Raw genomic sequence first — 23,481 nt, 5'->3', positions numbered from 1 at the left:
GTGAGAAAGGGGCTGCCTAGCTGTTCGGAGAGCGCTGGACACGCAACTAAAATGTCGAAAAAAACGGGTTCATGTCAAGAGGCCATGCTCACTCGGCTAAAAACACTCCCCTCCCACCCGAAGCCATGCCCTTTTCTGGGTTGCGCGTGCCTACGTCGAGCAAGGGTCCCTATTCTCTGCTAACAAAAGTTGGGAGGTATGATTTATCTCACTTAATCAGCCCTTCTGATTTTATTTTATCTTATGAATCTGAAAACAGGAAGTACAGGGTGAGGCAAAAATAAATGAATAAAACCTCCTAGATTTAAAGGTCAACAAAAAAAGGCATGGTAAATGCTATTCAAAATGTTAATCTAAACGTGCATGGAATACAGTTTGTTTTCAACTGGTTTTGAATATGATGTTGGCATTTCTTGGTGTATAGCAGCCTTCAGTTCATTAATGGTTCTTGGCTGATGCTTGTAGACCTCAGCTTTCAGATGTCCTTGTTGGCTGTGTAGAGGCCTTCATGAAGCTGATGAGGATTGTTTTCCTCCCAGTAACGATAATTCTGCTTGTTAATATAGACAGACAAATGAAAGTGAGCGTCCAGTGATGCAAAACTTCTGAAGTCGACTACAAATGTGTATAACGAATGAAGGCCACCATTTGGAAAACATTATACTGATAACCAATTAATATTGTATGGTATTCCATGTACTTTTAGATTAAGTATTAAAATATTAATTAGCATTTACCATGCCTTTTTGTTAACCTTTAAATACTGGGAGGTGTTTTTTTGCCTCACCCTGTACTTGTTATAACAAGTGCATATTAAAGGGTTCAATCTTCAGGCCCTTTAAAAAAAAGAGAATTGCTCCTTTATCCCCTACACCAGTGTTTTTCAACAGGTGTGCCGCGGCACACTAGTGTGCCGCGAGGGATTGCCAGGTGTGCCGCCATCGCCCGACCCACCAGGGACCCTCCGCGCCGCTAGAGACCCGCCGCTGCCGCCAGCCAGAGGTGCCCTCCGCGCCGCTAGAGACCCGCCGCTGCCGCCAGATGACTTCCGACTTTACTAACCCAGTGCACGGGTAGCACAGCGCTACACTTCCGTGAGAGCAAGCCTGTTTTCACGGAAGTGCAGCGCAATGCTACCCAGGCCGTCACATTCATGTCTGCCCGCCCACTGCTGCTCTTCGCTCCGTGCTGCCTGCTGTCACTTCTCCCCACTGAGAGGGAAATATTTCAGGTTCCCTTTGTACAGGTACTGTGTATCTGTATATCAAAATATATATATTATTAATCTGTGTAATTACAGTGGGTGGGGGCAGGCAGGCAATGTGTGGAATTATGGGGGGGGCAGGTGTGTAGCATTACTATGGAGGGCAGGTGTGTGGTGTGTGGCATTACTGGGGGGCAGGTGTGTGTCATTATTATGGGGGCAGGTGTGTATAAGTACTATGGGGCGGGTGTGTATAATTACTATGGGGCAGGCGTGTATAATTACTATGGGGGCAGGTGTGTATAATTAATATGGGGGTAGGTGTGTGGCATTACTATAAATCTGTATTATTACAGTGGGAGCTAATGTGTGGTATTACTGTGGGGGCAAATGTGTGGCACTACTGGGGGGGGCAATGTGTTCAATTACTGCAGGAACCAATGTGTGTGTTTTATCCCCGTGTAGACCAATGTGTGGGGTTTTTTTGTGGGGGGGGAGTGTTACTGGTGGTGTGCCTTGGCAATTTTAAGATCTTGGCTGGTGTGCCGCAACTTGAAAAAGGTTGAAAATCACTGCCCTACACCCTGGGCTTATTGGGCCATAGACTCCCCCTTCCCTCTTTTCCCTAGGGCCACTGAGCTCCCGCTACCTTTAGGTCTACAACACCTTTCTCTGGGGCCTACATGTCCAGCTCTTGCTGAAAATGAGGCGATAGAGAGGGGAAGGAAAAGTGAATTAATTATTTTTTTCCTCAAGACTGTGGGTGGTATTCAAATGATATATCACACCCAATCTTCGTTCTAAAGTGATGCCCGTTATCGAGCATATCGCTCCCATAGTAATCAGGTTTAGCTGCGTAAAGGGTTGGGAAATCTTGCTACCCCGGGGTAGTGAGCTGAAATGATTATACCACGCCCGTCAGCAGAAACAGAATGGGTGTGGAAGGTGGTGAAAAGAATTGAATACCGCCCTGTGTGTTAAGGGAGCCTCTTAGCAGTCTATGGAACTGACTGCAACAGTACTTAACTGACATCTTCTGCCTTTAAAGTTCATGGTAAATCCTGCCCTTTAAACGGCTCATAATGCACAAGGCCTCCTGGATAGCTGTGTAGGTTTTTATGCCATGAAATAAATTACCAAATGACACAATTTTTTCAGTCTCTTAATTTATCTTCCAGTGCAGTCTTTACTCTCTGTATTTGCATATGTTACTGGCATGTACTCTATGGAAGCCACAGTTTACCTAGTGGTTCCTACTGTTGCAGCAGGAAGCTCTGGAACAGATGTCATCATGTGCCTGACCCCAAGGAGCTTGTAGATAGTCTTATTTTCCACAAGATGGACTTAATGCCAGTTCCCTCACTAACTTGAAAACATCCAGGTAAACAAGAGTATCTCATTTGTAAGAGAAGGAGCTGTCCCACTTGTCAATGCTGAGCTCTTTCCAGATGGGCAGAAGGATAAATGAGACACCTTGGCCAGAGAAATGTCATTTCCTTTGAGTGCAGCTGCAGACAAAGATGGCCCCAGTATGATGGGGATGTTCAGGATCCTTTTTCCACCAGGTTCTCTGTACATTGTTGCCTGCTAAGTCATGCTTTTTAAAATAATCAGACTTCACATCTATGGGGTGATCCAGTCAAGCTACTTACCAGGCCTTCTGGCTTCTTCTGTCCCCTGCAAAATGACTAGTGGATAACTCCAGCCATTCAACAACTGATGCTTGGAAAAATCCTACCACTGTGATTGGTGAATATCCAGAACCTTCCACTGATCAGCAGCCTAGCAGTGCAGCCAGGTGGAAGCTACATGTACCTGTCTGCTGCAGCCAGGACAGTGTGCATCTCCTGTCTGTCTCCCGGGTGTCATGAGTATGAAGCGTGTGGCTGCATGCAGCTGGTGCCACCCCCAGGGCTTATTAAAATGTACCATCCAGTGGGCAGATGAAAGCCTGCCCTCGGCGCAGCCTGCTCCTGCTTGTAAACTGGAGCACACTCTGACAGGAAGAGGTCTGGCAGACCCAAAGTCACAACAAATTCAGAAGACAGGTTTCCAAGAGTCAACAGCTTGTGTGATAGGCAGCTCACAGAACAGCTTCAGGCAAGCACATCTTAAGACTGGTCAAAGTAAGCAAATGTAAGTTTCATCTGGGAAGAGCTTCGGGTTTGACAGGTCAAGTGGCTGTAATAAAGCCATTGCTAAGATGGCAAAATAAGAAAAAGAGGCTTTCCTGGGCCATGAAGCACCACCACTGGATTACTGAAGACTCGAAGAATCACAATTTGAAATCTTTGGTTCATGCAAGGTTTTTGTACACCTTCAATTAGGCAAAAGGATGTTTTTTTTCCATGTGACACCAACTGTCATACATGGAAGAGGAAGTTTGATAACCTGGGGCATTTTACTGGATCCAAAGTCTGCATCCTGCACAGAGTGACTGATACTCTGAACCAAAAGGGATACAACTGCATTTTACAGCACTATGCAGCACCCTCTGGTTCACAGTTGGTCAAAAGTTCATTCTACAGCAAAGTAATGACCCAATATATACCTCCAGGCTATGTCAGAATCTCCTTTGAGGAAAATAACAAGACAGTAGACAGTATTTCTTTTTTTTAATTTTATCTCCTATCTCAGTTCCAGTCAAAAAAGTTACATTTTATTTACTACAAGTAGGTCAAAAGATACAGGGTGTCATACAGTAGGTTGATGCTTCTCAAGACCTCCCTAGAGTTCAACAGCTGATGGAATTTCTACTTCTTCTTTTCAACTGACCCCCATATAACAGCACTAGCATCCAACCCCTCTACATTACAGCACAAGCACAGACTCCCTATCACCGCCACATTAGAGCAATATCATCCAGCTCCTCCACATTAAAGCATTATTCGATAGCCTTTTTATATTACAGCATTACTTCCCAGCTCCTACATATTACAGTGCTACCCCTTAGCCTCTCCACTTTATAGCAATACTCTCCGGCATATGTTTATGTATGGGAACAAAGTACCATTAGCTTAGTGATCAACTAAAAGCCTGACCTAGACACAGAATCATTTTTCTAAAAGCCGTCAATGCCTTCATGGTGGACCAGCATTGTTGGGGTTTGGCGGCGGGGGGTTTCCCAGAACCTCTGTATACTGCGTACGTGTTGGATTAAGGCATGACTAGTCCAACGGTCCAGGTGGCTGTGAAGTAGAAACTGATGCTTATTTAGTTGATAATTCTTAGATGCAACAGTGCCAGCAATGAATACAAAACATGTTCAATGTCGGGAATATTAAAGTTTTGTTACTTAAATACTGGGAGCACCACCAACTAAATACTGTTCAGAACTGATCGAGCAACAGCTGATATGTTGGTCATTTATCAATTTTCATATGTATTTCAAACATTGTGTGATCTAGTACAGCTTCAACTCTTTGGTGCTTGTATATAACTTCCTTATGAGGTCAGAATTCCATGGTACAAAAGAGACAGGTTAAAATGGTTGAAAGTGAAGTATGCTACAGACTCCATGTTGCTGCTCCTCCAGGGAACTTTCATTCCCTGGACCAAGATGGCTGCTGAGGCTACTACTGAGCATGTGTGGAGCCATCATGAGACTGTGTGAGAGTATCACATTGGAAGACAGTCGTCTTTCACTTCGCTCCAGTGAGAACTGCGATTACCTGCAATATAACCGCTGTTTCAGCATTCTGCACTGCCAAACTGTTCCTAATACACTCTGCTTACTTGGTTCCCTGTCAATGATTCTAATCACATCCTCTCTGTACAGCACATATAGGGGGTCATTCCGAGTTAATCGCTCGCTAAAAATGTTCGCTGCGCAGTGATGATGCAAAAAAGCATGCGTTTGCGGCGCAGTGCGCACACGCGACGTACTTTCACAACGGGCAAAGTATTTTTACACAAGGTCTAGCGAATCTTTTCAGTTGCAATGGCAGCCGCAGAGTTATTGACAGGAAGAGGGCGTTTCTGGGTGTCAACTGACCGTTTTCAGGGAGTGCTCAAAAAAAACGCAGGCGTGGCAGGAAAAACGCAGGGCGTGTTTGTGACGTCAAATCCGGAACTGAACAGTCTGAAGTGATCCCAAGCTGGGAGTAGGTCTGGAGCTACTCTGAAACTGAACTTTTTTTTTTTTTTTTTTAGCCGCTCTGCGATCCTTTCGTTTGCACTTCTGCTAAGCTAAAATACATTCCCAGAGAGCGGTGTCTTAGCGTTTGCACGACTGCTAAAAACTGCTAGCGAGCGATCAACTCGGAATGACCCCCATAACCTCACATTTTGTCTTCCAACATTGCTGGGTGATCATATCATACAACCCATTAAGAACCTAGCAATCTGTTGGACCATTATGCAATAGGTAGCATCTATCCTTGTGTATCAATGCTTATTCCCCTATAGATTGTAAGCTTGCGAACAGGGCCTTCCTACCTCTATGTCTGTCTGTTTTTGCCCAGTTTTGTTCTATTACTGTTGTTCTAATTGTAAAGCGCAGCGGAATATGCTGCGCTATATAAGAAATTGTTAATAAGTAATAAATAATAAATGAAGGGCAGGCACTGAGCATTTCTATATAGATAAGCTTTTTAAAATCTAGGGGTTCTAATAAATTTTGTATTGGGCCCAGTAAATCTCTATGCATAAAACATACAAGAAAAAGTTCTGTTTCAAAACTCATAATCATTACTATTTGCCTTTAAATTTGATGTGGTTATCCAACCATGTACGTACAGTGTGTTGTTACCATTAACCCTTGAATTCATATTGGCATCATAGTTAAGAGCTGACAGTTTCACAATACTGTACTGCTGTCTTCCATCACTAATACGGACTGAAAGCTCTGGGTCAAGTTGTTTCTCCATAGCAAGTATCCAGCATCTGAGGACAGCCTGCTCAGAGAGGGCACACTGCTCAATCACTGCTCTGCAATGATTATATCTGCAGCATGCAGTCATTCATGCTGGTGTGTTCTAGAAGTACTTTATTGTAGTGTAAAGGCTTATAGGGTTAATCAGTTACATCTGCAGGTAATAATATATGAATGCACCAGGAGATGATTAGCTTATTTATGAACTATAGATAAATCATGTTTATTTGAGACATTTGGAGTGATATACCATACCACTAGACAAGGGGCATGCATTATATAAGTTGGTATCGATATCCCGGCGCACAGAATCCTGACAGTCAGAACGCCAACGGTCAAAATCCCAAATCTAACCCTTACCGCTCACGCTCTGCAGCCTAATTCTAACAATCCCCCTAGTGCCTAACCCTAACCCCAGTACTTACCATAGGGCTCTGTTCGGATTCTGACCGCCGGGATGCCGATGTCAGCAGCGCCATAACTAGGGTGGTGCTGAGTGTGCCACTGCACATACCTCCACATGGTAAGGGGTGCTGTTGGTGGCACGTTTCAATTATCTGTGTTAATTACTTTCACTCTCCCTTCTGTGAAGCTCGTTATCTCCTGACCGCCCCTGTCTCCTTCCCCCACCCCTTCCATCACTAAAACCTATACAACATTCATGAACTTAACTCTTTGTTATTTAGTCACATTGTCCTTTATTACATTTTAAGATACTGACATATCTGGGATTCGTACCTATCACCTGTGTCAATGCAGTCAGACACTCTATTTATTGAGCCATCTGACCTGCATAGAAAGGTAGAGAATTCTAACTATTTGAAGCTCACCTTGTACTTTGTGAAAAAATGATCAGCATTGCAGCTGAGCAGATCTATGCAGTGTGTGGCTCCAAGAGACTGGATGTGCGGCTGCACACTACAAAGATCTGCTCACTTGCAATGCTGATTTTTTTTTTTTTTTACAAAGTTCAAGTAGCTTCATATAGTTAGAAATCTCATGCTTTTTTAGCAGGATCAAATCCTGGGTATGGCAGTATATTGAAATGTGTTATTTAATAAAGGGTATTGTCAGTGCCCTTTCTAGCGGCAAGTGAGCCATGCAATCACACTTTTCAATGTCCTGACACTGCTCCTCCTCCTCCCTGTCATTAGTAATCCGCTTGGTGAGCGGAGTTTCAAGGAATGACGCATTTGCCACGCCCACTTTTAGCTAGACCATTCCCATTTTAGTGAGGCCACGCCTCCTCATCGGGAGCGCGCAGACAAATTAGTGACCTTTATATCTATGGTGGAAGGGGGCGCATTTTTGAATGTTGATTGGGGGGGGGGGGGGGGGGGGGTGCATTTTTAAGATCTCCAAATTGGCTAGAAACAGCCCTGGGTATTGTAACTGAATAACAGTGAACACTCAAGTTAAGTGCATTAATGTGGTATAAAGAGGATTTGTGTCCAAATCCATTTTCTTGCTTGCAGTGCCCCTTACCCACAAGGGCATGTGCCTTATGTAAATATTTTAAAAATGGGGTGGAGTGGGGGTGATGCAAATATTTCCGGCACAGGGCACCGAAAAGTCTGGTTACAGCTAGTGATGAGCGGATTCGGTTTTACTCGATCCCCAATATATAGCATTAAGAAAGATTAAAAATTAAAATAAAACATACACAGTCCATCTGTGTTTATTAAAGTTCACTGCTTCGGGTTTGTTAGGAAACTATTGAGAAACCACTTGTAGTGCAATCTACCCCCACACAGTTTGTTTACTAGTGCAAACTATATCTAAGTGAAGAGGTTAACAGCATGAGCGAAGACGTTAATGGCATGACTGTCATGTCCAGCCTGTGTCACTCATGTCCCTGATATTGATTGGCTCCCATATCTGTACAGAGTGATCAATAAGCAGGTCTGTTATCAGTTCTTAGTCATCTGAGATCATGTGTAAGAAAAAAATTGCTGTTTGAAAAGGTCTCCTGTGGAATTAAAAAGGGATCTGTATAAATGAAGCTTTTCCTGGTACATAAACCTTTATTCACCTTTCTGTGTGGCTGAAATTGTTAAAGCATGAGGAGATTATGCTTCTTGCACTGAGACACATGAAGTGTCTGAGCTGATTCAGACTTATACCGCTTTAACATCGCAAGCCGGGGTCTGATTTTTAACCTGGGGCAGACCCTGTCACACTGCACATCGACCCGGGTCCAATCAAGGGTTGAAATCCAATCAAGGGTTGAAATGGCTGGTTATTTCACTTAGGCGCTTTCACACTGCACCGCTACTTGGGTCGACCCGGCAATAACATGGGTTATTTTGGCGATGTGAAAGGGATTTAAAGCCAGGCATACACTATAGAATTATCTGCCAGATCACCTGTCAGATCTGACTGGTTGTAATAAAAATCTGGTAATGGATGAGAGCAAATGACAATCGACCATTTACTCCCAAACACTGGAAAATGGACAAAACCTGTTGGTCAGACAAATCAGTTAAATCCATGATCTATCTATCTATCTATCTATCTATCTATCTATCTATCTATCTATCTATCTATCTATCTATCTATCTATCTATCTATCTATCTATCTATCTATCTATCTATCTATCTCTATATATGGGTGTAACTACCATAGGTACAGAGAGTGCAGCTGCTTTGGGTCCCACCTTCCCTGTCAGTTACATGTGTTATACATATTTTCCACTATTGGGAAGTACCAGGGCCGGATCTAGGCCTTGTGGCGCCCAGGGCGAAAAAAATAGGGGCGTGGCTTTGGAGAAGGGGCATAATCAGTTATGCCCCCTGTAGCTGTGCCCTCAACAGTTGTGCCCCCTGTACTGTGCCCCCAGTAGCGCCGGTCACTAAAAAAAAAAAAAAATACTCACAATCCCAGCTCCTGCTTCCCGATCGCTGCTGTCCTCCGTCTCCGGCCGCCAGCGCCGCTCCTCGGATCTATGGGAGAGACGTCATGACATCTCTCCCATAGCACAGCATAGACACTAGAGGTCAAATATGACCCCTAGCGTCTATGTGCCGGTCCCACAATGCCGTGCGGTGTGCGATGCCATCATCGTGAACTGCACAGCACAGAACAGCACTGGGGGGCACCACCAGTAGCGGATCTTGTCACGGCGCCGGCACCCTCCGGACGACGGCACCCTGGGCAAAAATCCTGCATGCCCGTAGGGGAAGGTGGCGGCCCGGACAAAAATCCTGTGTGCCCGTAGCAAGATCCGCTACTGGGAGGTACATAGGGACCCTTACAAACTTTTATCTTGTGGCCTGCAATATATCTAGGTATGAGCCTGGACCTGCTCATTGTAATGTGGTATAAAATTAACTGAAGGATATTATAATGTTAAATAATATGAACTGGGGCACTGTAGTGTTTCACAACATGAAGTGGAGGCACTGTAGTTTGTCATAATATGAACTGGGGGCAGCACTGTAACATGGCCTAATATGAGCTGGGGACTGCATGGTATAATGGGAACTGGAGGTACTGTGTTGCATAATGTGTGCTGGCAGCCCTACAATGTGACATAGCAGTCCTACTATGTGACACAGGGCCTGATTCATGTTTGTAAGTAAAGCAAAAAGTCAAGCAACTTGGCAAAATTATGTAGCACAGCAGGTGGGGCAGGTGTAACATGTGCAGGGAGATTTGGATTTGGGTGGGGTGTGTTCAAACTGAAATCTAAATAGCAGCGTAAAAATGAAGATGTCTGACATTTGTGGGCTACATGTAAAAGAAGCCAATATTTACCCTGCACAAAAAAAATATATAAATGTATTTACTCCCCTTGCATTGCAACATGGTTTGATCCAGACACAAAGTTACAAGCTTTTGTTTTACTTTACGTACAAAGATGAGTCAGGCTCATAATGTGAACTAGGGCACTACTGTGGATCAGAAAATGAACTAGGACATTATTATGGGGCATAACATTTAAAACTGCTGTGGAGAGGTGTCTCTCGAGAAGCATTGGGACAGGGCCCCTTCAAAATGTTGCTATGGGGCCCACAAAGTTCTGGCCTGTATATATATAATTTCTATTTTATGTATATATATATATATATATATATATACTGCATACACACATAAACATATATACAGGGTGATTCAAAAGTCGCAGTACACCCTTGTCTAAGTCTGAGTACACCCTTTTGTTTCAAAATCTCTGCTGGAAATGGGAATACTGACTTAGATTCAAGATGGCCGATTTCAAGATGGCGCCCATGTTTGGTACATACCCTAAAAGATAGCCCACCTCACCCATACCTTACTGGAGTATTCAGTTTTCCCATTTCCTACACAGTTTTTGAAACAAAAGGGTGTACTGCGACTTTTGAATCATTCTGTGTGTATATATATATATATATATATATATATATATATATATGTGTGTGTGTGTGTGTGTGTTGTAACAGGAGTCTTGCTAGAATGTGCTCTGCTACAAAAATTCCACCAGCGACTGACTCCAGGCTTGTGCAAAAACTACAAATACCTTTCATTCAGGTAGCTCAAAAACAAAGATATACATAAAACAAAGATCACTGTCTTTAGTATAAACTACCAGGGAGGCTAGGCCCTGCCTCACTTCCTCTTACTTAATAAGGAACTCTTCAGGTTCCGGCATCCTGACACTAGTGGCCCAGCCCTCCAGATCCCACTGTCCCTAGCAGGCCTATTACCTGGACACTAACTGCCTTCAGGAGCCCTGACTCATGGGAGAGACTCTGCTTTAAACCCAGCACCCAGGTGCTGGCTGATGAAGCAGCTTCTTGGGCTAAGAAGCCTATAAGACCTGGTCTGGGCCAAATGGATGGGAACCCGGTCCATCCACACTTCCACTCCACCCCCAGGACCCTGTGTGTAACTTACAGGTGGCAAAGTACCTCTCCTGCCACATAACCTTTCCCTCAACTTTTCCTGGCTCAGAAAAGTGGCATGTGACATTGGCAAGGTTTCACATTTGACAATTATTTTGGGCTGACAAATCTTTGGGACATAAATTGGGCCCATACACCTGGGTCCCAAGTTCCTCTCCCAAGTACACGTCCGAGGCCCTTTTAACTGGCCTTGGAATCTATTTCCATTAAAGGTTGGTGGCACCAACTCCACTGTGCCACCTTCCCTTTCCCTCCACTTTGGCATAGTGGCCAAAGTGGTCATTTTATTGGACAACTTCCCGTTGCCAACTAAACTTCCCCTCCGCTTCACCTTTCCACCTTTAGGGATGTTTCCCTTATTGGGCTCGGATTTACTGGCTACTGAGGAAGTCGCTTCATTCTTGTCTGGGTGTTTATGAACCCTGACCTTAACCAACTCTGGACTGGGGAAGGTTTTTAAGTTCACTCTGGGCTTAGTAGTCACACCGGCCCTCACTGGTCTTAGCCTAAATGGACAATTCCACCTTTTATGGCCAAGCTCTTGGCACCGGTAACACCTATTCTCTGCCCCTACTTTAATTGTTCTGAGGTCATGGTCCAACTTCGCCCCCACCCTTTACCTCAGAGTGAGGCACTGGTCCCGAGTCTCAGAAAGTCATTTAATTTATTGAACTTTTAATGCTTCCTTCAGTCTTTCCAGCTTTGATAACATTTCCTTCATTAACGTGACTGCATCGTCCTCCGATCTCCTATCTTTGACCCTAGTCACTGTCTCCTGCTGTTCTATGACTGGCACATAACCCATTTTGAGTCTCTTGTCTAGGTCTCTTATTCGACTCCATAGTTTAGCAATCTCCTTCACTGTTTCTTTTAGCTGGCTATTACTTAGGGCCAGCTTTTGGAACTCTCCCCTCAAGTTTTCCAGCTCTTGTGTCTCATATAGAGAACTCTCCCTGGGTAGAGCAACCTCAGAAATGGTACTCTGCACCGATTCCTCTGAGACAGGTTCTTGCTCCTTACTTAGTGTGTCCTTTATGAACTGTCCCAGTTCAGCAATTGGATCTTGAGCCTCTTGTGGTGGATCATGCCGGGGTGCAACAACCCCAAGATTGAATTCTTGCACCTTATTGTCCACATACACGAGTGGAACTCCTTCAGAAGCAGGTTCCCAGATGACTTCGGAAGTAGACTCCTGTTTTGCCACTAGCTTAGCCATGACTAGCTCACGTGGGCGAGACACCTCCAAAGGTACAGTCTTTGTCTGTGATTCGTCAGACAAAGTCTCACATGTGCACTGGATGTCCAGAACCAGGGGCTTCTGAACCTGTGATGTCCCATCAGGGATTGACTTCTGAACATACATCGCGTCAACAGGAGAAGGAACCTGGGTTTCCAAGACCTCAACGGAAGCTATCTCCAGCTCAGATAAGACTTCCTGTTCTAGGATGGGCTCTTGAGTAGTCATCAAATTGCCATCTGTCCAGGTAAATTCATGGGGTTCCTCATTCTGCCACAGATCCAGCAGATTAGAGGATTCTTGTTTTGGAGGTGATGATCACTTGACCTCAAGTAAACCTCTCCCAGCTCCATTACCTCTTCCTCCTCACTCCCTGTCAACTGAGGAGCAGCCGGGAATCTCACATCCTCATCTCGTGTCTCCATAAACACATCTTCTGTGAGCCCCTGTGGCTGCCATGCTCCATCTTGAACAGGTTCCACTAAACTCAGGGCTTTGTTCCACTCTTCACCCAAGCTACTACGACATTCTTTTTCCAGAGAATGAGGGGGTCCTGCTCTGGAGGAACTTCTCACTGCTGTCCTAGGGGTTAACAACAAAACACTGCTATCTGATGTGGCTCTCTCTTGCTGCTTGCAAAATTGACGTGGATTTTATGTGCACTGCGCAATAATGGCTGCAGCTTCCTCCATGCTCTGGAACGGCAATACCAACTGAATGGACATTAGTGCCTGTAAATGCTCTACCTCCGAGGAAGGGCCCTCATTTCCACTTTCCAGGCAGATGGCCTTACTAGTGGCATAGCAGGGAGCCTTCTGGGCCTTAGGCACTGGCAGCTCTGGCTCAACTTTCCTGTTCCTTCTGCCTGGAACAGGGAATCCAGTATAGCCGGGTTCCAATACAGTATGGTACCATTCTTCCGCAGCCTGCACCACCGTTGGCATCATTTCCCCCGAAGATGGCATCTCCACTTCAGCTGATAATGTCACTGACCCAACCTTCGGTATAACGTCTTCAGCAATTGGTGTAGCCACGCCGGTGTCTGAACTGAAACTAGGCATAGCCAATGGTTTTAGCTTAGAAACCTCCTCCCGAAGCTCCGCCAAGTCTTGCGACAGAGCCTTATTGGCCAGCACCAAACTCCCATATCGTGTCTGGTCACAGGAGATTTCCTCTAATCGTCCTTGGCTATGTATTACAAAGTTTTCAGATCTGGGTTTAGCCTTTGCCAAGGTTTTCTGCAACTCTGACACCTGGCCTGGGAGCTTGGCAATCTCTTCTCTACTCCTTCCCAATTTGGTCAGAGAGTCAGACAAAAGTGATTCCTTCTCCTCCAGCTTTAGCGTTAAGGTGTTCACCTGCTCTTGAAGGAAATCACATTTTTCCTTAAGCTCTTCTAGCTCCTGGTCCTTTAATTGGACATTGCTTTCAAGGTCACTTATCGTGTGACACCAAAAAAAAGGTTCCATGCGAAAATCTTCCCCAAGATCTGAATTACTCCCCAATAAGCTCTCCACTTCACTCTCCAACTGTGGGGCTTTAATAGGGTCAATAGTTCCTGACCTGAGGTGTTAGAACTGTCACCCCTTTTGTTTTTTTAGCATGAATTCTCTTTTTGTTATCCATTTGAAGAGACTTCAGAATATGCTGTATATCTGAAAATCTTTATTCATCCTGTTACCTTTGAAAACTGTAAGTGAAAGGGAAAATAAAAATTCTTTTTTTTTTCTTTTTAGCACAGATTAAGCTTTTAGCAAAGCACTGAAATGTAGCATATACATAGTGGTCCCAAATACCTTACACTGGTAGTGCAAATAAACAACTTCTCCCTTCAGGGTCTTAAAACTAGAACTCAGGGATTGCTGGGACACATAGTGCCACAAAATGTTTCTATTTAAATAGAACCACATTTATAAAAGGTTTCAACTTTGCTTGATTGGTCTTAATGAGCTAATTAATAGGGACACCAGACTCCCATTACCAAATTTTGCAGGCACAGGTAAAAATAAGCTTGGAAAAGAAATTCAGTCATAAATTATCAGCTGCTTGCAACCCCTTAGAGCAAATCAGCACAGCTACTTTCAATGAATGGTGCAAAGCATATAAGACAGAACAGGCCATGCACCCTGTTTAACCTCTTTGCTGCCAATGCAAACCTTTGCACCAAAATCAAACACATTCAGTTTAAACAAAACATATCATTATTTTTAGCCCATAGGGTTGGTTTTAACCACTACTCACAACACCCATGGTCTGGTACTGATGCCCACGAATTCAGCTTGGTCTGGAGTTTGCTGGTATGTGTGCCGCTACCTTGCGGCTGTTGGGTCCTCTGCCACGTGTGACACGACTAGCAGAAGGGCCCTACGTTCGGCACCATTTGTAACAGGAGTCTTGCTAGAATGTGCTCTGCTACAAAAATTCCACCAGCGGCCGACTCCAGGCTTGTGCAAAAACAACAAATACCTTTTATTCAGGTAGCTCAAAAACAAAGATATACATAAAACAAAGATCACTGTCTTTAGTATAAACTACCAGGGAGGCTAGGCCCTGCCTCACTTCCTCTTACTTAATAAGGAACTCTTCAGGTTCCGGCATCCTGACACTAGTGGCCCAGCCCTCCAGATCCCACTGTCCCTAGCAGGCCTATTACCTGGACACTAACGGCCTTCAGGAGCACTGACTCATGGGAGAGACTCTGCTTTAAACCCAGCACCCAGGTGCTTGCTGATGAAGCAGCTTCTTGGGCTAAGAAGCCTATAAGACCTGGTCTGGGCCAAATGGATGGGAACCCAGTCCATCCACACTTCCCATCCTCCCCCAGGACCCTGTGTGTAGCTTACAGGTGGCAAAGTACCTCTTCTGCCACGATAGATAGATAGATAGATAGATAGATAGATAGATAGATAGATTATATAACGTGTAGAATCGATGTGGCTTTCCCTATTTAGTATAGGTTCTAGTATTCTGTGTGAATTTGCAGCAGTTTTCTCTCTTGGGTCATCTACATTGCCTAGTGTATACCCTCAACCGTGTTCTCCCATGGACGATAAACAATATTGGTTGATTATTTGTGCTTCACAGTCAATCAAATGACATTGTGCATCTGTGCATTATAATGTAGGATGGAACAATGTATTGTTCCGTCGCTCATTACATCATGTAGAATGTACGGCCAATCTGTGATAGTTTCTGGATGAAGGGAATTCATCCCAACCATCGGCATGATTGCACATCATTCTAGTGTGTACCAGGCCTAACTGTATATTTCTGTATTTGTATAGTTTCATATATTATGATAGATTGTCATGTTATAATAACACCCACAGCTCAAACGTTGCCATTTCTTTTTAAAACAAGTTTATGCACCAATTGATACCCCACCCACGTTGTAGCACCACCCACAATATGCCCATGGGGGAGGGCCATGCCTAATGTGTCAGTCCTGGGTCTCACAATTTCTGATGGCAGCCCTGATTGGGAGAGACCAAACTATGATGTGAAGGTAAGGAGTTTAGAGATAGAGGATTCTGTGGGGATATAGGTGGTCATTCCGAGTTGTTCGCTCGGTAATTTTCTTCGCATCGCAGCGATTTTCCGCTAATTGCGCATGCGCAATGTTCGCACTGCGACTGCGCCAAGTAAATTTGCTATGAAGTTTGGTATTTTACTCACGAGGCATTACGAGGTTTTTTCTTCGTTCTGGAGATCGGAGTGTGATTGACAGGAAGTGGGTGTTTCTGGGCAGAAACTGGCCGTTTTATGGGAGTGTGTGAAAAAACGCTACCGTTTCTGGGAAAAACGCGGGAGTGGCTGGAGAAACGGAGGAGTGTCTGGGCGAACGTTGGGTGTGTTTGTGACGTCAAACCAGGAACGACCAGCACTGAACTGATCGCACTGGAAGAGTAAGTCTCGAGCTACTCAGAAACTGCACAGAGAAGTCTTTTCGCAATATTGCGAATCTTTCGTTCGCAATTTTGCTAAGCTAAGATTCACTCCCAGTAGGCGGAGGCTTAGCATGTGCAATGCTGCTAAAAGCAGCTTGTGAGCGAACAACTCGGAATGAGGGCCATTGATGGGAATTGAAGTCATCTTATATAATGGAAGGAAGGTCTGAGGAGAGGAAGTGAGGGAGCCTGGAAGCAGAGTTGTCAAGGAATTAAGGTGGAGAGCCAGAGAAACAGTAAATGATAGCTACTCGAAGGTGAACAGGTTGGATGAAATGCAAAGCATGAACCTCAAATGCAGAGAATGTAAGAGATGGTTCTAAGTATAGGCATTGGTTTGAGTACCTGTAGGAAAGAAGGACCCTGACTCCACCACCATAGCGACCCCCAGGTGTGAGAGAATGTGAGAACCCCAGAGGAGAATAGAGGGAGAAGTGACATTATTGGAGGAAATCATGGTTTCAATAATGTCTAGGAGATTTAGGAAGTTGGAGATGATAAGGTCATAGATGGGGACCAGTTTGTTACAGACTGATCTGGCATTCCAGAGTGCACTGGAAATAGGGAACCTGGTCCCGGAATTGCTGGGAGGGCCCAAGTCAACTGCTCAGGGCAACAAATGTATATTTTTACAATTTTTTTGGGAGGGGGGGATGACCACGCAGAGCCTTTTTGGTGCCCTGTGACAGAAAGAGAATTACATTCCCCTCCCCCATTTTTCCAATAGGGACATAAGGCACATGCCTCGCGAGGAAGGGGCATGACAAAATTGATCCCAGAGAAAGCCGAAAGCCCATGCTATGATGCACCTTTGCGCGCACACACACACACACACACACACACACACACACACACACACACACACACACACACACACACACACACACTATATATATACAGGTTGAGTATCCCTTATCCAAAATGCTTGGGACCAGAAGTATTTTGGATATCGGATTTTTCCGTATTTTGGAATAATTGCATACCATAATGAGATATCATGGCAATGGGACCTAAATCTAAGCACAGAATGCATTTATGTTTTATATACACCTTATACACACAGCCTGAAGGTAATTTTAGCCAATATTTTTTATAACTTTGTGCATTAAACAAAGTGTGTGTACATTCACACAATTCATTTATGTTTCATATACACCTTATATACACAGTCTGAAGGTCATTTAATACAATATTTTTAATAACTGTGTGTATTAAACAAAGTTTCTGTACATTGAGCCATCAGAAAACAAAAGTTTCACTATCTCACTCTCGCTCAAAAAAGTCCGTATTTCGGAATATTCCGTATTTCGGATATTTGGATATGGGATACTCACCCTGTATATATATATATATATATATATATATATATATATAACTCCAACCGGCGGTAGCACTCACATCTTCGTGATAAACAGACACTGGGGTGTCCACTCAAATACCAAAGTATCCAAATTGTAGATAAAATTCAGAGGGGGGCTCTTTCCAGACTTTTTTTCATAAATATACCAGTTCATTTATTTGTAATATACTTTACATATTCAGCATAATGGCAAGATTTTCCTTAAGCGCTTTCAGCTCTAGTTGGGCCTTCCTCAGGAGGCACTGCACATCAATAGCACATCAATAGCAACTTCCAACAGGAAAGGAACAGAAATCCAAACATCCAGCACTGCTGGATGTTTGGATTTCTGTTCCTTTCCTGTTGGAAGTTGCTATTGATGTGCAGTGCCTCCTGAGGAAGGCCCGTCTAGGGCCGAAAGCGCTTGAGGAAAATCTTGCCATTATGCTGAATATGTAAAGTATATTACAAATAAATGAACTGGTATATTTATGAAAAAAAGTCTGGAGAGTGCCCCCTCTGAATTTTATCTATCTATATATATATATATATATATATATTTATTTATTATACACATACATGTATAGAAAACTGCAAGAAAATGGATTTGAACACAAATGTTCTTTATACGACATTGGTGTACTCAACCCGAGAGCTCGCAACCATTCAGCCGCAATACCCCTCATTAACTAACACATTTCAATATACTGCCACACCCGGGACACAACCCCACAACCTGCTGTATTCCAGCCAAACACCCCTCGGTCCTTGTTACTATATATATATATATATATATATATATATATATATATACACACACACACACACACACACACACACACACACACACACACACACGACTTACAGAATGATATAGATAAAGCTCTCAGCCAGTCTGCATGGACAGAGGCCCACAGTGATTTGGCAGGGCTCCAGCTATGTTGTGTGACAACAGCCGTTGGAGCACGGTCAGACTCACATGATTCAGCCATCTGCAGCATGCAGAATCAGCGTTCACCGGTGGGTTACTGTCTCACATTCCAGCAGCAGCTTTGGGTGCACCGTCACTTGTTGCAGCACAGGCTGGGCATTACCAGGTGGGAGCTGTCCTGTCCCCTATTGCAGGTGTTAGCAGGGCTCTTGGGACAGAGCGTCCTGCTTACGTTTGCAGCAGCAGTGGGTAGACTGCAGAGCTCCAATGGAAGAGCAGCGGTCACACTTGGCTCCCGTTGTGAACCACACAGTTGCTGCTGTACATGCAGGTGCCCCTTCAGGGCTTGGAGATCAGAGGCAGGCGTCTCCATTGCCTCTGGGAGTTACGCCCCTGTCTGAATATGTTAATCTGGAGAATGAGTAACCTACCCTCCAACACATGGGGCTGCTAGCTGAGTCTCTGCATTGCCTCTTATTGCCTTCACTCTCCTCTGTTCTGTGTCTTGGAAGTACTCATCTTCACAGGTCGTAATAGAAAGGGACTGATAAAATTGAGAGGCTTAATGTTAACCATATAGTGGGTCTTGCTGGGCTTTATATGATGCACATTCCAGTTTATGAGCTCTTCCTGCATCCTACTCTAAGGCTGGATTAATGTGATTACTTTAATAAGACAAACAGAAAATCTCTGCTAATTTGTAATTAACTCTTACTTCCATTCTCTCATATGATTAGAACAATTTAGCCAGGGCCGTAACTAGGGTAGTACATTCTGCGTGTGAGCTGGCTGCTGCAAGCCTATCGGCGGGACTGTATTGAGGTACGATGTAGTAGGAGGCAGGGCTGCCATCAGAAATTGTGGGGCCCGGGACTGACAAAATATTCAGCCCCCCCCCCCCCCCCCCCTTTATTAAAAATAAATAAATAAAAAAAAAAAAATATATATATATATATATAAAGTTTAAAAAAAATTAATAAATCCTGTGCACATATGGAGCAACACTATATTAATGCCCCTTGCACCATATTAATGCCCCATATTAACACACATAACCATACACACACACACTTTCTCTCTTACTCACTCTCCTTGTCGTAACTGCCAGCCTGGTCCCGTGTGGCCCTGTCCCCTCCTTTCCAGTAGCCCCACCCCTTTTTCATGCCCGAGTTTTGACACTGTCACAAGAGGGGGGAGAGGATGCTGCAAGTTTCAATTGAAAACAACCCTCCCAAAATGGCCGCCACCTCATAGGAGACAGTTATTAAAGATACTAGAGGAGCCTCCTCTAGTATCTTTAATAACTGTCTCCTATGAGGCAGTAGCCATTTTGGGAGGGACGCTTACAATTGATGCTTCCAGCATCCTTTCCCCCTCCTGTGACAGTCAGATCTCGGGCACGAAAAGAGGGCGGAGCCGAGCAGCGGGCTGACCGCAGACGGCAGCATGAGCGGCTCTGGCCCTCTCCTCTCTGTTAGAGAGGCCGGGCCCGGGACTATTGTGCCCGCAGCAACCCCCTGATGGCGGGCCTGGTAGGAGGAAGCACTGTGAACGCCTCACCCACACACACCCCTCCCCCTCTACTGGCATAAGGGGCTTTAAGTACTGTGTAAGGGGCTCTACCATTTCATAATGTGTATAAGTAATGTGGTGTAATGTGAATTGGTACCATTATGTGGCCATGCCCCTTCCATATAAGGCCGCTCCCCTATATTTTTGACGCACACAGAAATTGCGAACTGTCCTTATTTTAAATATGGGGGGTGAGGAGGCACCAATTCTCTTTCTGGCACAGGGTACCAAAATGTCTAGTTACGGCACTGTGTGCTGATGTTAGTTTTCTTGGAACCAGCAACACCTGTGTTCATAAATGATCCGTATTATATCCTACACACTGCAGATTCAGTTATTTTGCATGTTGAGCCAGCAGCCATGATAATGCTTCCCACCCATTCACTAGGGACTAGTGACCTAATTGAAGCATGAAACAAAATTTACTGTGTGAGAAATCGTATATTTTAGTTTTGCTGCGAAATTCCATCTTCTATTTAATAAAAATTAAATACATTTTACATTGATCTTGCCATTATGTTAAATAAATACATAGGTCTTGCTAATTTTTATTAACTAGATTATTTAATTATTCTAAACGGTACTCAGCAATATGACATTTGCTGCAGACATTAATAAAAACCAAATTGCACTGATAGGGAATTTTTTTCATGGTGTTGAGGTATAGAAAGTGTTAAATTATGTCAATTATATCTGTACGTTAAGCAGAGATTAATAGCTAATTGGTAAGGAGAAATGAGAGATTGTTGGTGCTCTACAGCAAGGCCACAGATGCAATGGATTGGTGGAAGGAAAGTAATGAGATTTTGGAGACGCTTTGTATTACATACCGAAGATAATGGAATCTGCAGTGCTCTGGAGAGGAGATCAATGTCCTGTTTACTGGTAAACTGGGTCCGCATCATTCAACGTCTCGCTCTTCATACACAGTGAGCAGTTTTACTGGCATCTGCAAGATGGTAACAGGAAGAGAATGCAATGCCTAGATAATTGCCAAGTCTGAAATAGCCTCATCTCAAGTGGTTATATTGTATCTTGTACTTCAAATATGAAATGAAGGAAGGGGGGCTCAGTAATATGTATGCTTGTAATAAAGATCCCAAGGTAAATAGCCATGCTGGATATGTATAGGTAGCATATAATTAGATGACCATGGCTACGGATGACTATTCAGTTTAAATAATGCAAAGAAGGACCGTGGAGGTTGTCAACAGTCTGGCATTTAGTGATTGATGAAACAATAGTAGTGATTTTGGAAGCTGCAGATACATTTTGGGTAGAACATTTTGTGACCGAATATGGAACGGCTGTGGTTTGATTTGATGCTAATGACCAGTGGTTCCCAAACTTTCTTGAATCATGGCACCCTAGAGTATCAGCATTTTTTTCATGGCACCCCTAGGATAAAATATTTTTATGGATACATTTTGGGGGGAAAAATGTAAATTAAGTAAATTGTGCGTACCTGTCATCCTTAGGATCAATTACTTGGTAGCGTACAATTTTGCTTCTGATTGTCCATATGTTTTATGATTGGCAGCCACTAGCACTGTTTAATTTAATATGGTAAAGCTTGCATAAGAAGAGTCTGTACTACAGAGCTGGGTTCAATTTATATACATTTTTACTTCTGCTAACCTGCCTGCTCACTACTACTACCTTTTGCCTTCCTCTCCTTCCCTTCATACTTTGGTCTCCTCGTTTTCTTCATTATAGTCTCCATCTCATCCGCTTCTTCATCTTGTACTACCCCATCACGTCAGCCTCCCCTTTCCATCCTTCCTGACCATTCCCTTCCTTTCCTTTCCTTTCTGCTCTTTTGGCTCAGTTTCTACATGGACCATAAAGTCCCATGTTCCCCTTTCCCTAATGTCTCTCAGCCCTTCTTCTAGAATGTAAGCTTTCATCGGTGGGGTTATCTATTCCCATTGTTTTGGGTCTATCTCCTTCCCATCCTCTTTGTACACACAGTCTCTTTCATGTGGTTGTCTATCTGCAGTACAATTTTGTTCCATCTACCTGTAACTGTCATGTATATAAATGTGTTGTCCCGTTACTCACCTACAATGTGATGTTATATAGTAATGCTTTTTATTACGCTATGCTGTTTTGTGTAATGTACTTATGCTTTATACTTCAGATATGTTGTACATTTACCCCTTGTACAGTACTGCAGAATCTCTGTGGCATCTTATAAAGAAAATATAATAATTGTAGTAATAATAATAATAATAATAATAATAATAATATTAATAATTGTGCCTTAAGCAAGCTTATTTAATATATAGTGTTTTATTGAAATGTATGCAGTTAAAGCAATTTATGAAAATAAAGCAATTAAAGCATAGAAAAAACAATTTGAGATGAAAGACAAATCATAGAAACATTTTGTTTATTAAAATTGCATCTACATGTTTGACTCATCAAAGCAGCCATCTTTTGTAGATATAAATCTCAAACACACTCGTGGCATTCTTTCTACAAACAAAATCAAATATTGTTCTGGAAGTTTTTTCCAACACTGTTGCAGACGTTCCCACACATGGGTTGTATTTGTAGGTTTGCTTTACTTTCACCCTTCTGTCCAGTTGATTCAAAACCAGCTCAATGCTGTGGTAACTCTTTTGGTTCTGGATGCCAATAACTGTAAGTCGCCAACATGGGGTCAAGCAATAGAACCCCAGATGATCACGCTACCTTCTCTGTGTCTGATAGTTGAAGAGGCTTAAAGGTAATGGCTACTTATGATATACCCATGAAGAAGTCTAAGGATTAACCACAGGGCCAAGACGCGTTGTCTAACCGAGGTCCACCAGTCTCTCCATTTGATGCTGCTTTAAATAACACTGATTTCAAATAAGCAGTTTTATATTTGTTCTGATATACAGGCATTATTTTTTATCTGTGTGTTTTTGTGGGTAATAAATAGTTGTAAACACTGTGGGTCTAATTCAGACCTGATCGCTGTGCTGCAAATTTGCAGAGGTCTGCAATCAGATAGTCACCACCCAGGAAAAGTGAAAATGTGCAAGTGTGCAAATGCATGTGTACGCCATGCGAAAATTCCGCCAGACAGCGGACATCTGCAAATCCGTTCACAACTCACTCACCATCGAATGATTATTCCAGTCTGTGTAGTCTGTGTGTGGGACGCTACGGGCGCCACCCCCCACTGCGTGCCGCCCGGCCGGAGGCCACGGTCGCCCGGCCGGAAGCGGACGCAGATCCCCTTCTCCCGGCTGCCCGGCCGGATGTCAGCCCTGGTCCCCGCGTCGCCAGGCGCGCCCACGTGCTGTGGCGCGTCATCACCGGGCGACGCGGGCAGCGAATGAGGAGCCGCCACGTCACCCGGCCCAGAAGCCCCTGCAGGGAGGTATGTAAGGGCCGGCGGGGAGGAGGGAGGGGGAGGCTGCACGTGTAGGAGAGAGAGAGGAGAGGACGGGTGCTGCTGTGGATACGTCTCCGGCTGCTGTTCCCGGCCCTGCTGCTGCTCC

At 44.0% G+C, this 23,481-nt stretch overlaps 1 protein-coding gene across 1 annotated transcript in view; it reads right to left on the bottom strand.

Moving 5' to 3' along the window:
• The window catches only part of LOC135057789 (gastrin/cholecystokinin-like peptide), a 47,254-nt gene extending 27,705 nt beyond the window's left edge, over positions 1 to 19,549 (bottom strand). Inside the window, exon 1 of the mRNA XM_063963542.1 lies at positions 19,503 to 19,549. The gene's annotated coding sequence lies outside the window, so the exon portion shown is untranslated. The remainder of the gene's footprint in view (positions 1 to 19,502) is intronic.
• Between the last annotated feature and the right edge of the window lie 3,932 nt (positions 19,550 to 23,481).

Source organism: Pseudophryne corroboree, chromosome 3, assembly GCF_028390025.1.
Source record: "Pseudophryne corroboree isolate aPseCor3 chromosome 3, aPseCor3.hap2, whole genome shotgun sequence".
Classification (NCBI taxonomy): domain Eukaryota; kingdom Metazoa; phylum Chordata; class Amphibia; order Anura; family Myobatrachidae; genus Pseudophryne; species Pseudophryne corroboree.
The sequence above is the reverse complement of the archived record's forward strand: the minus strand, read 5'-3'. Positions and strand labels throughout refer to the sequence as shown.